A 12,324-nucleotide genomic window follows, 5' to 3' on the forward strand; every position below is an offset into this window, starting at 1 on the left:
TCGGTTTTGGGAGCTAAGTAAGAGGGGGAATCTTCTTTGAAATTTTGAAAAGAGGGGGGAAAACAAAAGAAGTAATGGACCAAAACAAGGGAAAAGGAAACAAACCAAAAGGAAGGGGAGAAGGGGTGTCTCGGCCCCAAAACCGAGACACCCCAAGGTGTCTCGGCCAAGGGGGAGACACCCCCGGGCATCTCGAGTCCCGTTTTGTCCTCGTATGCCTGTTTTGGACCCGGATACGCCCGTTTTCGTCGATTATTGGATGTTTTGATGAAAATCAACACCAATCAACATTCGATACACGAAACCCTAAGGGTCAACGCCGGTCAACGCGTAACCCTAGGTCAACGCCAGTCAACGCGTTGCGACAAAAGTCAACGTTCGAGGATGAAAATCCACACCAATCGACGTTCGACGATTCAAAACCCTAAGGGTCAACGCCGGTCAACGCGTAACCCTAGGTCAACGCCAGTCAACGCGTTGCGACAAAAGTCAACGTTCGAGGATGAAAATCCACACCAATCAACGTTCGACGATTCAAAACCCTAAGGGTCAACGCCGGTCAACGCGTAACCCTAGGTCAACGCCAGTCAACGCGTTGCGACAAAAGTCAACGTTCGAGGATGAAAATCCACAACGTTTGACTAGCCCTAGGTCAACGCCAGTCAACGCGTTGCGACAAAAGTCAACGTTCGAGGATGAAAATCCACACCAATCAACGTTCGACGATTCAAAATCCTAAGGGTCGACGCCGGTCAACGCATAACCCTAGGTCAACGCCAGTCAACGCGTTGCAACCAGAGTCAGTGTTCGACGATTCAAAACCCTAAGGGTCAACGCCAGTCAACGCGTTGCGACAAAAGTCAACGTTCGAGGATGAAAATCCACACCAATCAACGTTTGACGATTCAAAACCCTAAGGGTCAACGCCGGTCAACGCGTAACCCTAGGTCAACCCCAGTCAACGGGTTGCACCAAAAGTCAACGTATGACCTATAACTGCGAGTCATTGATGCATCAACTCCACTAGTTGGTCTCGTGACTTGAGTACCCAACAAATTCAGGATAAAATCCACACATGCAGATTAATCAGCTTTAACAGTTGGTCCTGCAGCCCCGACACCTGGGACCGCTTTGCTCCAATACCTTAAGAGCTTAAACTGTGTATACTCCAGCAAACGTACGAGTATAAACTGTGTTAATGGCGATCCGTAAACCCTAGGGTCAACGCCGGTCAACGCGTAACCCTAGGTCAACGCCAGTCAACGCGTTGCGACAAAAGTCAACGTTCGAGGATGAAAATCCACACCAATCAACGTTCGACGATTCAAAACCCTGAGGGTCGACGCCAGTCAACGCATAACCCTAGGTCAACGCCAGTCAACGCGTTGCAACAAGAGTCAACGTTCGACGATTCAAAACCCTAAGGGCCAACGCGGGTCAACGCGTAACCCTAGGTCAACGCCAGTCAACGCGTTGCGACAAAAATCAACGTTCGAGGATGAAAATCCACAACGTTTGACGATTCAAAACCCTAAGGGTCAACGCCGGCCAACGCGTAACCCTAGGTCAACGCCAGTCAACGCGTTTCGACAAAAGTCAACGTTCGAGGATGAAAATCCACAACGTTTGACGATTCAAAACCCTAAGGGTCAACGCCGGCCAACGCGTAACCCTAGGTCAACTCCAGTCAACGCGTTGCAACAAAAGTCAACGTATGACGATCGATTCGAAACCCTAGGGTGGACGCCGGTCAACGCGTAGCCCTAGGTCAACGCCGGTCAACGCGTTGTAAACGAAAGTCAACGTTCGGGGATCCGAAACCCTAAGCCAGCACAATGTGGCGGAGGTAGTTCAAAGTCAACTCAATGACACGAGCCAAACTCAATTCATCAGCTGCAGACTCGAGACTCTGACGACGGCCAGACGATAAACGCAGTGCCGGAAGAACCTCGGCTATTCGTCAAAGCATCGAATAGACCGAAAATCGAAAGAGCCAAGAGTTGAAGCCAACCACAGGTCCTGACGCCGACTGATGGCCAGACCAATCATATCCAAAGTATTCCAGCCTCTTCTATAAAAGAAACGAGTCCGGAACACTTTGGAGGGGGTATCTGTAGGCATCGAAAATTGCCTATAGGTCTCCACAAACGGTTCAGTGTTAACGAGCGACAATGAACATCACCATCCGACCCACATGATCCTAATCGACGTCGACGAACGACTGAAGTGAATCGACGAGCTACATGAGCGGATAGGACTTCGGAACAACCAAGACCCGGACCAATCGGGAACCCGGCACTGTTCACAAAAAGGACAACGCCCCTCGCGCCTCAACCACTCTACAGATAATCCAATCACCAGAGCGGATCGAACTCTTCGTCAAGCATCCAATGCATCCGGAATCAATCAAATCCGAGTTCGGACGAAGAATCTACGGGGAAACAATCGAAAACACCTCAAACGGAGTCCCGGCACGCCGAAACACCCCGGGGGTGTCTAGGAAAAGCCTAGACACCCCAGGGGTGTCTCGGCCATGGCCGAGACACCCCAAGGGTGCCTTAGTATCGGCCTTTAGCGTTGATACTAAGAAGAGCTATTACCTCGTTTTAGCCGAGGTATACGCTTATAGCTTCTAGATCTCACGCGGATCGACGAAGCTCTGTCCGATATTTCTGGACCGGAAGTTTCTAGATCTCACGCGGATCAACGAAACTCTGTCCGATTTATCCGTAACGGATCTGATTGCCCCGGTGGTCCACGGATATCAACATCCCCGTCACAGGCCAAAGACCCACGCAAGCGAGACCGCACCAAAACGGGATCTCGTGTTTATTTTCGAAAAGTTGTAATCTTTGTTTTGTTGCACAAGGAGGTCTTATAAAAAGACCGACTTTTTTTATCGATTCTGGTTGTAACGTTTGAAGTTGTAACAGATTCAAAAGCAATGAAAACAGCGACTTTCACCGAAAACAGAGTTATCTGCAGAAGATATTGAAAAAATTCAGTTTTGATGGAAATACAAAGGCAGTAAGTACTCCATTGGCTCCACTTTAAGCTTTCAGCTAAGATGTTGTCTGTTTCAGTTAAGAACAGAGAATATATGTCGAAGGTTTCATATGTCAGTGCGGTGGGTAGCTTGAGGTATGTTATGGTGTGTACGAGGCTAGATTTATCACAGGCCGTGAGCATGGTATCTAGGTACATGCACGACCCCGGGAAGGGTCATTGGGAGGCCATGAAATGGATTCTATGGTATATCAAAGGTACCGTGGATGTTGGTTTGGTATTTCAGAAGAATGAGAAGACAGAGCAGGATTATATTGGCTATATGGATTTAGATTATGCGGGGGATCTTGACAAGCGCCGGTCTACTTCAGGATATGTTTTTACATTGGCAGGAGCACCGGTATGTTGGAGATGTACACTTTAGTCTACAGTGGCTCTCTCTACTACAAAGGCAGAGTATATGGCAGTGACTGAAGCTGTGAAGGAGGCTTTGTGGTTGGGTGGATTGTTGGAGGACTTGGGGATTGCACAGGAGACCATTCGAGTGTATTGTGATAGCATGTCGGCTATCTATTTGGCAAAGAACCAGGTCTATCATGCACGCAAGAAGCACATTAATGTCAGATTTCACTTTGTTTGTGATGTCTTGGATGATGGAGATGTCATATTGGAGAAGATCCACACAAAGGACAACCCTGCAGATATGTTGACCAAAGTTGTTTCGGGTGTTAAGTTTGGTCATTGTTTGGAGCTTTTGAATATTCTTTAGTATTGAGGCCTTTGGAGGCTATTTGGGTGAACTACGTGAGGCTTGATTCCTTAGGCAAGAGGATACGTATGCAGTCTTTTCGATGCAGCCGGTTGGATTAGTTGATTTCGATGGGGGAGATTGTTTGGACTCTCCTTTAGATTCCCGACTTGTTGTGGATTGAGTCTGTTGTCGTGAATTAACTTCACGGCGTATTGAACACAACAAGTGGGACATTTGGATGCTTTGGTGTCGGCTTAATTTTTAAAGAAACTTCACCGAGGTGGAAAATTGTGAACACGTTTTGCTCATAGGGGGAACACCCACGAGCACCTCCCCACGAGACGTGTTTTCTCGTGGGGGCATGGGGGCCACACTCATGAGCTCGCATCTCCCTATATAAACCCTAGTTTTCTAGGGTTTTCGGGGGAGAACACAGGAAAAAAAACTTGCGGCTGTGAGGATTTTTGGTGGCTATCCTTTTTGAGAAGAAAAACATAGAGCCTTTTTCAGATCAAGAGGAGAGGAATTGTGAGAGATTTGAGAGATTGTTTGAGGGTTTTATTTGTGAGACATTGTGTGATTGTAAACCCTATTTGTATCCTCTTTCTCTCTAATAGTAGATCTCCCCCTCATTGCCCTGTGGACATAGGCAACTTGCCGAACCACGTACAATTCGTTTGTCTTGTTGTGATTTATAATAGCTTGTTAGGTTCCCTCGACAAGTCAGTCCTAGAAATAATGAGAGGAAGAGTGTATATCCCACTTTGTTGAAATATATCACTCTCGATTCTTGTTTCCTTTGGGAAACAAATATTTAGTTATGATCTTACTCTCTTGTTGTGCACCATAAGTGCTGTCGAAGTTTCCGCTGCGCACAATAGAAAGGTACGAGGAAAGTGATGATGAAGACAATAATCAGACTGTTGACAGTGCCCCTAGGCTCATGGTGATTGAGGGAAAGATATGTATGAAACTGATAATTAAGCTGGACTGCAAACTTTGAGTATGGTTTGCTCTTGCAAACTTTATGGAATGATAAACTGTTTTTTTTTTGTTTAACTAGTGGGTTTCATTCGATAGCAGAGTAACTGTAATATATTTTCTCCTTCTTGCTTATTCTGAATGTTGTGTGCTGTGACATTTGAGTTGGCAACTGATGAGTACGAAAAAACTATGACCAGAAACATAGAAGGTGCATACACCTGTGTTATCTGCTATTAAATGAAGTTGTTTTGAGTTGGTATCATTTAACTCCAGATTTAGTCCTTTGGGTGCAGGGTTGTTCTTATTATAGCTCAAGATTTCATCCGTGTGTAATTACAAGTATTTTTATCTGGTCAATCTTCAATATTTGTTATTGCATCAACGTGTTAGCCTAAGATAGTTATAATTCGACTAAAGTATGAATACAACAAATATGAAAAAAATAACATAAGTTATCTATTTTTTTAATAAGCATAAAAATATAAATAATTTGTAACAATTTATTACTATCTGTAATAGTAGGATAAATGAAGATTTGCAAAGGATTTAGTTTGGTTAATCAAATAAAAGTGTAATTTTACCTAGTATATAATACCCATTTTCAGTTCATTTAGTTGTAGTAAGGAAAAAAGTCATTGAAAATAAAATATGATTTAAATAAATAAATAATAAAAGGATATTTCGATATCATCTTTACTTTTCTAATTTCAACAAGGAAATTTCTTTTGCAAAAAACATTGCATTTCACTTATCTGTTGATGTGGATAAACTTTATCGCTTGCAAAAGAAATAACTTTTCACTCTAATTTCACTTCTAGTTTGCCAAACGTCAAGAATGCTCGTTCAACTTCCCCTAAAAAACTGTTGAACTCATATCAAAGTGGACAAAAGATTGTTGTGCGCGGAAGCCACTTGTTGTGCACGGAGGAACCAAACCAAGCACCAAGAGAGAAGGCAACTCAAATCAAACAATAATGGCACAAACTCAAACATAAAGTTTAACGTGGTTTGGAAAATTGCCTATGTCCACGGGACAAGAAGGGAAGGGGTTTTCACTATAGAAAAAGAGAGTACAAAATTGAGATTACAAGATCACTGAAACTAACCTCTCAAACAAAACCCTCAAATCTCTCACAAAACCCTCAAACAATTTGCTCAGAAAAGAACTCTCTTTTCCGTGCTCAAAACTCTCCTTCAAGCCACCCTAAAAGTGATCAATATGATCCAATAAACCCTAAACAAATCGTGTTCCTATTTATATAAAATAGGAAACCCAAACAGTGTAGGAAACCGAAGCAGGCCCAGACCCGACTCGCGATCGACCGCCGAACCCATCGTGGTCGACCGGATCTAATGATCGAAACCAAATAACACTATAGGGTTTTGCCGGTCGACCGCCGCGCCACTTGCGGTCGATCGTGAAAAGTCCAGAGACTTTTCCTGTGCTATGCACGTTTGCGGTCGATCGTAGCGCCACTCGCGGTCGACCGTGCAACATCCAAAATGTTCTCTACTTCAAAAAATCCGAACTTCATCGCTGTGTCACCAATTCTATAATTCTCCACCTCGATGAAGTCTTCCCAAAACTAATCCGACACCAACCAAACCAAATGTCTCACTTGTTGTGTCTAGTACGAAGTGAAATGAAATCACAACAACGGACTCAATCCACAATTAAGTCGAGACCCAAATGAGAATGCGATCACTCTCCAAACATCGGTATCTACCCATCAAATCGGTTGCATCATAAATGAATGCCTACGTATCCTCTTGCCAAAGGAATCAAGCATTCATGTAGTTTCCCAAATGACCTCTAAAGACCCTCAATCAAATAGAAAAGTTCTTAACTCTTCACCAACAAATATGCGGCTGATAGCTCTCCAAATGGCCCCAAAGTGAAACAAATCAAACACCTCCACCTAAGGTGAACCAATGGTCGTATCCAAATCACATCCACCAGCTGCATCAACCAACTCATCATCTGCAGCCAAATCCAAATGATCCCCTAACTGTGTCATCTGAGCTGGAATCCCAAACGATACAGTATGATCTGGAGTATGTGGAGTAATATCCACCCAAAATGGAGTAGCATCGCTCTCCACCCGCTGCGATACATCTAAGATCTGTCCAAAACTCTCCACCTGCTTAGAGTTAATTAGCTCCCTCATAGAATCCTCAACCAAAGTGACACTACAAAACCAAACATCCAATGGAGTTTTACCTCTAATCACAGCAGTCAACAACCTATGACCAAGATGACCCAAATATGTCGAAGCTTCAACACCAGAATTAATGCTCGACATCAAATGCTGGTCCTCCTCTAGCAAGGAATAGCTCACCAAATCTGTCATCTCATCTCGTTGTCGCAAGATTTCCTTTCCACCGAAGTGTCTCAAAATACCATGAGCTCGGCTCAAATGCAGAAATAAGTCCCTCTTATACCTCCCACCAAAATCAGAATGAAGTACATTCATATTTCTACCAATCACATACTTCTTCAATCTGTTAGAGACTACTAGGACTTTATTCAATCAGTATTTGGTTGCAACCCAAGCATGCCTAGAACAACCACCAACAAAGGAAACTAAACATCTATTACCTCCCAATAATGCCTCCTTGGAAGGCCCCCAAATGCCCACGTGAACTCCATTGAAAAGACCCTTCGTACGGTGAATAGAGATGCCAAACTTTACTTTGTTCTTCTTGCTCACATCAAAATGTTCACTGGACTTCAAATTGTAGGTCGATGCAACTTTTTCCAAATCAATACTGAAATGACCAAGCCTCAAATGCTATAGTATAGTCAAATCAATAGAAATTATCAGCTCTCCACCTGTCACCGTATTCCCAATCATATAGTACAAGTTTTTCTTCCTGACGCCCTTCATCAAAATACGAGAGTCTTCCATAATCTTGAGAATCATGTCCTCGATATGAACTCTAAAACCCTCTCTAACCAAAGCTCCAATCGAGATCAAATTCTTCCTTAAAGAAGGAACATATCTCACACCATATAACTCTCTAATTGTCCTGTCATACATCTTGATGCGAATTCTTCCTATCCTAAGGATCTGACATGCACGATTGTCACCAATGTACACCACACTACTCTCCAGCTTCTCAAAACTGACGAACCATTCCCTTCAAGGGCACACATGATAGGTCGCACCACTCTCCAACATCCACTCGGATTCCTCCGAATAGCAATTTGTGGGACTGATAGAAAGCGAATAAATAGATGAGTCAAAGAGATTATCATCCGATATAATGATGTACGCTTCTGATTATTATTGCTTCCCTTTTCCCTTCTGCTTATTCGTAATCCAATCACTAGGCTTTGGACAATCTTTCTTCTAATAACCAGTCTTTTTACACTAAGCACACTGATCTTTGCTAACTGTAAGATGTCCTACTCTAGACTGTGACTTCCTATTCTTCCGGTTTGGATTCTTCCTTCTTACAATCAATGCCTCTGTTGTTGTGTCACTTGTAGACTCCTTATCTTTCTTTCAAAGTTGATAATTCACAAGTACAACAGTGACCTCACTATTGAAAAGGACATCTTCCCATTAATTAGGGTAAGAACAAAGGCCTTATATTCCTCATCTGGTATGGAACTCAACAACAATAAAGCTTTGTCCTCATCCTCTATCATAACATCCACATTCGCTAAATCCGCAAGAAGCTTCGTGTAGTGGTTTATGTGATCACTAATGGAGGTTCTCTTCTTCAATTGGAAGCGATAAAGTCTCCTCTTCAAATGCAAGCGATTTTTCACACTTTTGGTCATATACTTGCTCTTATGGGTATCCCAAATCTTCTTAGCCAAAGTCTCATTTATCACATCATACTTTAAATCTTGAGTCAAACAAGACCTAATCACACCACATGTCGTTCTGTTCATCTTCTTCCAAACCTTCTCATTAATATCATCTGGTTTGCCATCCAATTCTAAAGTATCTTCTAAATTTTGCGCTTTCAACGCATCCAAAACCTCACATCTCCATAATCCAAAATTGTTCGTATCATTAAACTTCTCCACATCTATCTTCGTATAGTGGATATTCAAATTTCGAATAGTCTTCACGCCATAGCACCACCCTCAACACCCGAAGTACCTTCTTTCCCTTTCATCTTCCTCAACACACCAACAACCAATGCGGAACAAACTGAAGTATAGATCCAAAACTGAGAAAAGATAGAATTTTTATAAAAAATATCCCACCTTTAACTCCAAACGAAACTCTAACCGAACTTCCAAAGTGATCTACTCCTCCAAATAGCCCAAGCGTAGCCCGAGCTCTGATACCACTTGTTGTACGCAGAAGCCACTTGTTGTGCACCGAGGAACCAAACCAAACACTGAGAGAGAAGGCAACTCAAATCAAACAATAATGACACAAACTCAAACACAAAGTTTAACGTGGTTCGGCGGCAACTCAAATCAAACAATAATGACACAAACTCAAACACAAAGTTTAACGTGGTTCGGCAAATTGCCTACGTCCACGAATAATGACACAAACTCAAACACAAAGTTTAACGTGGTTCGGCAAATTGCCTACGTCCACGGGGCAAGAAGGAGAGGGGTTTTTACTATAGAGAAAGAGAGTACAAAATATAGATTACAAGATCACTCAAACTAATCTCTCAAATAAAACCCTCAAATCTCTCACAAAACCCTCAAACAATTTGCTCAGAAAAGAACTCTCTTTTCTATGCTCAAAACTCTCCTTCAAGCTACCCCAAAAGTGATCAATATGATCTAATAAACCCTAAACAAATCGTGTTCCTATTTATATAAAGCAGGAAACCCAAACAGTGCAGGAAAATGAAGCAAGCCTAGACGGACTCGCGGTCGACCGTCGAACCCATCGCAGTCGACCGGATCCAACGAAAGAAACCAAAAAACACTATAGGGTTTTGCCGGTCGAGCGCTGCACCACTTGCAGTCGATCGTGAAAAAGTCCAGAGACTTTTCCTGTGCTGTGCACGTTCGTGGTCGACCGCAGCACCACTCGCGGTCGACCGTGCAGCAACCAAAATATTCCCTGCTTCAAAAATTCTGAACTTTGTCGCTGTGTCGCTAATTCTACAAAGATATGGACCATTATTAACTAAAAAATTTTAATTTCTTAAATATGTTTTTTCTTAATTAATCGGGTAATAAATCTTCCAAATTATTTTCTCGAGCACGTTCTCTATATAACTTTACCTATTTTTATCTCCTACTTAATTTTTATTTCCTACATCATCTTCATTTAAGTATTCCCTCTTTATCGAGGGCGTGTCTTTCGTTTGATATCTTGGTATTAAGGATACTTGTGTCAACAACGATGCACTAAATGTGATTTAAGAGTTTTGTGATACGAACGAGTCATTGGTGTAATAAAAATAATCAAAGAAAAATAGGGAAGAAGAAGAGTTAATTTTCTCTCCTCTATTCAACTAATATTTATAATAGGAGAACCTTTACATAATTGTTACATAACCATTATGGGACTACAATACTAATTATCTCTCTCTACACACACACACACACACACACACACTAGTTGAGATGCACGTGCAATGCATGTGGTTGAATATCATGATTATTTAAATTGATAAAATTAGAGTAAAAATAAAAAAAAGAATAAAGTATTTTGTGGGATTGATCATCAACTCAATGATCTCTCTCAAATAAAATATTATCTTTGTTTTTTTCAACCCAGACTGTGACCACATGATCTACTATTTGTGAGTTATAAACACATTAATCTAATATAACATGTCAATTTATTAGTATCTTGAAGTCTTCAAAAAATGAGTGATCATTCAATTCGTAAAAGAATTTTGCATATGAATTTACTTGTAATATGTCCATTAAACTTTTAGTTGTTGTTATACTCATATTTATATTATTCAATATTCTCATTCAATTTTATAGCTCATTTTGTGTATCATAGAAGTAAAACTAAAAATGCGGAATTATTTTCTTGCGAAATTAGAGAAGGGAGATTATGATATATTTCGTCATGTGCTCTAAATATTTTTTTTCTTTAATGCAAGGTCCCTATCAAATCTTACCCCAAATGTGTTGGCCTTCTTATTTTGATGATGTTTAACAAACAATTTACTTCTAATGTTATTTGTCTAGTGTTTGTATTTTCGTGTTTATTCTAGGCTTACAACGAGTTGGAGGTTGGATGGATTGCGCCATAACGATCATATCAAATGGAGGTTGGCGGAATAGTAGGTGAAGCTATGTACAATTCAAGTTGAAGATCTAAGTTCAAGCTTAATCCGTAAGATTACCAAGTCAAGCTTATTGAAGATCAAGATTGTTTGGGTAACATTTAGTTTAGGTATTATATTATGTGTGTTGGTACATTAAGCTCAATATAATATGCACACACATTTTATTGGTTTCTTTGTATATATATAGTTATATATATATATACATAAGTTAATTTTTGGTTTCTATGTATATTTAGTTATATATATACATACATGGTTTTGAGTTTTCAAGTTTTAATATAAAACAATTGAATATAATTAGAAAATATATTTTTGTTTCATACTTACATGCATATATATGATTTCATCAATATCAATTTTATTTAGTTCAATGAAATCATGTTCTAGTGCATTATATGTGTATTTTGATAAAATAATATATTCATTATTTATAGACTTCATAACAATAGTTTACATCTTTCTTCAAGTCTATAAAATCATTTTGTATTGTTTCAAAACATGGTTAAGCTAAAATGTCAAAACTCATATGTTCACATTTTCATGTTTTGGACTATTTTGTAAAATAATGATATTTTTTATTTGGGAGGTTCTTTTTGAAAACCAGTTTTTGTAGCATGTTTATTATCATGTCTACAATTATTTACCAAAGTTTCATAATTTTTAGAATTTATTTGATATTTTTAAAAAGGGTTTCAAAATCATCAAACTGTGTCTAAACTGTTATTTTCTTATGTCAGTTTGCGGTTGACCGCCACGGTCGACTGCACTTGTGTCTCTTGCTGAGTGGGCTACAGAAACTTTCGCGGTCGATCGCCACGGTCGACTGTCAGCTCGAAAATTCCCACGGTCAACCGGAAAAGTCTATAGAAATTTTTCGATCCTCGAAAGTGGCTCGCGGTCGACCGCGAAATTTTCACGGTCGACCGTCGTTCACCCCAAGGGTCATTTTGGTACAGAATCAGATTTCTGATTCTTGGGATTTTTGGTCTTTTCCTTTGGAGTTTTTGGCTGAGGTTTTGGGAGGTTATATATACCCCCTTTCCCTCATCTCTCAAACTAACCAAGAAAGTTTTTAAACAAGTTTAATGGTGTTTAATTTTGGTTCAAGTTTGTTTTAAAAGAGTTTGTTTGTGAAGAAATTTTTACAAGAGCAAGTGGAGATCATCCTTTGGTGTTTGAGCATTCAATCTTCTCCCTCTCTCTTGTTATCTATAGAGAAGTTTTCTAAACTCAATTTCTAGCTTTGTATTTACATTGTTTATTGATTATCATCTCTATAAGCTAGATTTTCATAATTAAGTTTAGTTCAATTTTGTTTTATTGAATCTCATTGTTACACACAT

Source organism: Asparagus officinalis, chromosome 9, assembly GCF_001876935.1.
Source record: "Asparagus officinalis chromosome 9, Aspof.V1, whole genome shotgun sequence".
NCBI lineage: Eukaryota > Viridiplantae > Streptophyta > Magnoliopsida > Asparagales > Asparagaceae > Asparagus > Asparagus officinalis.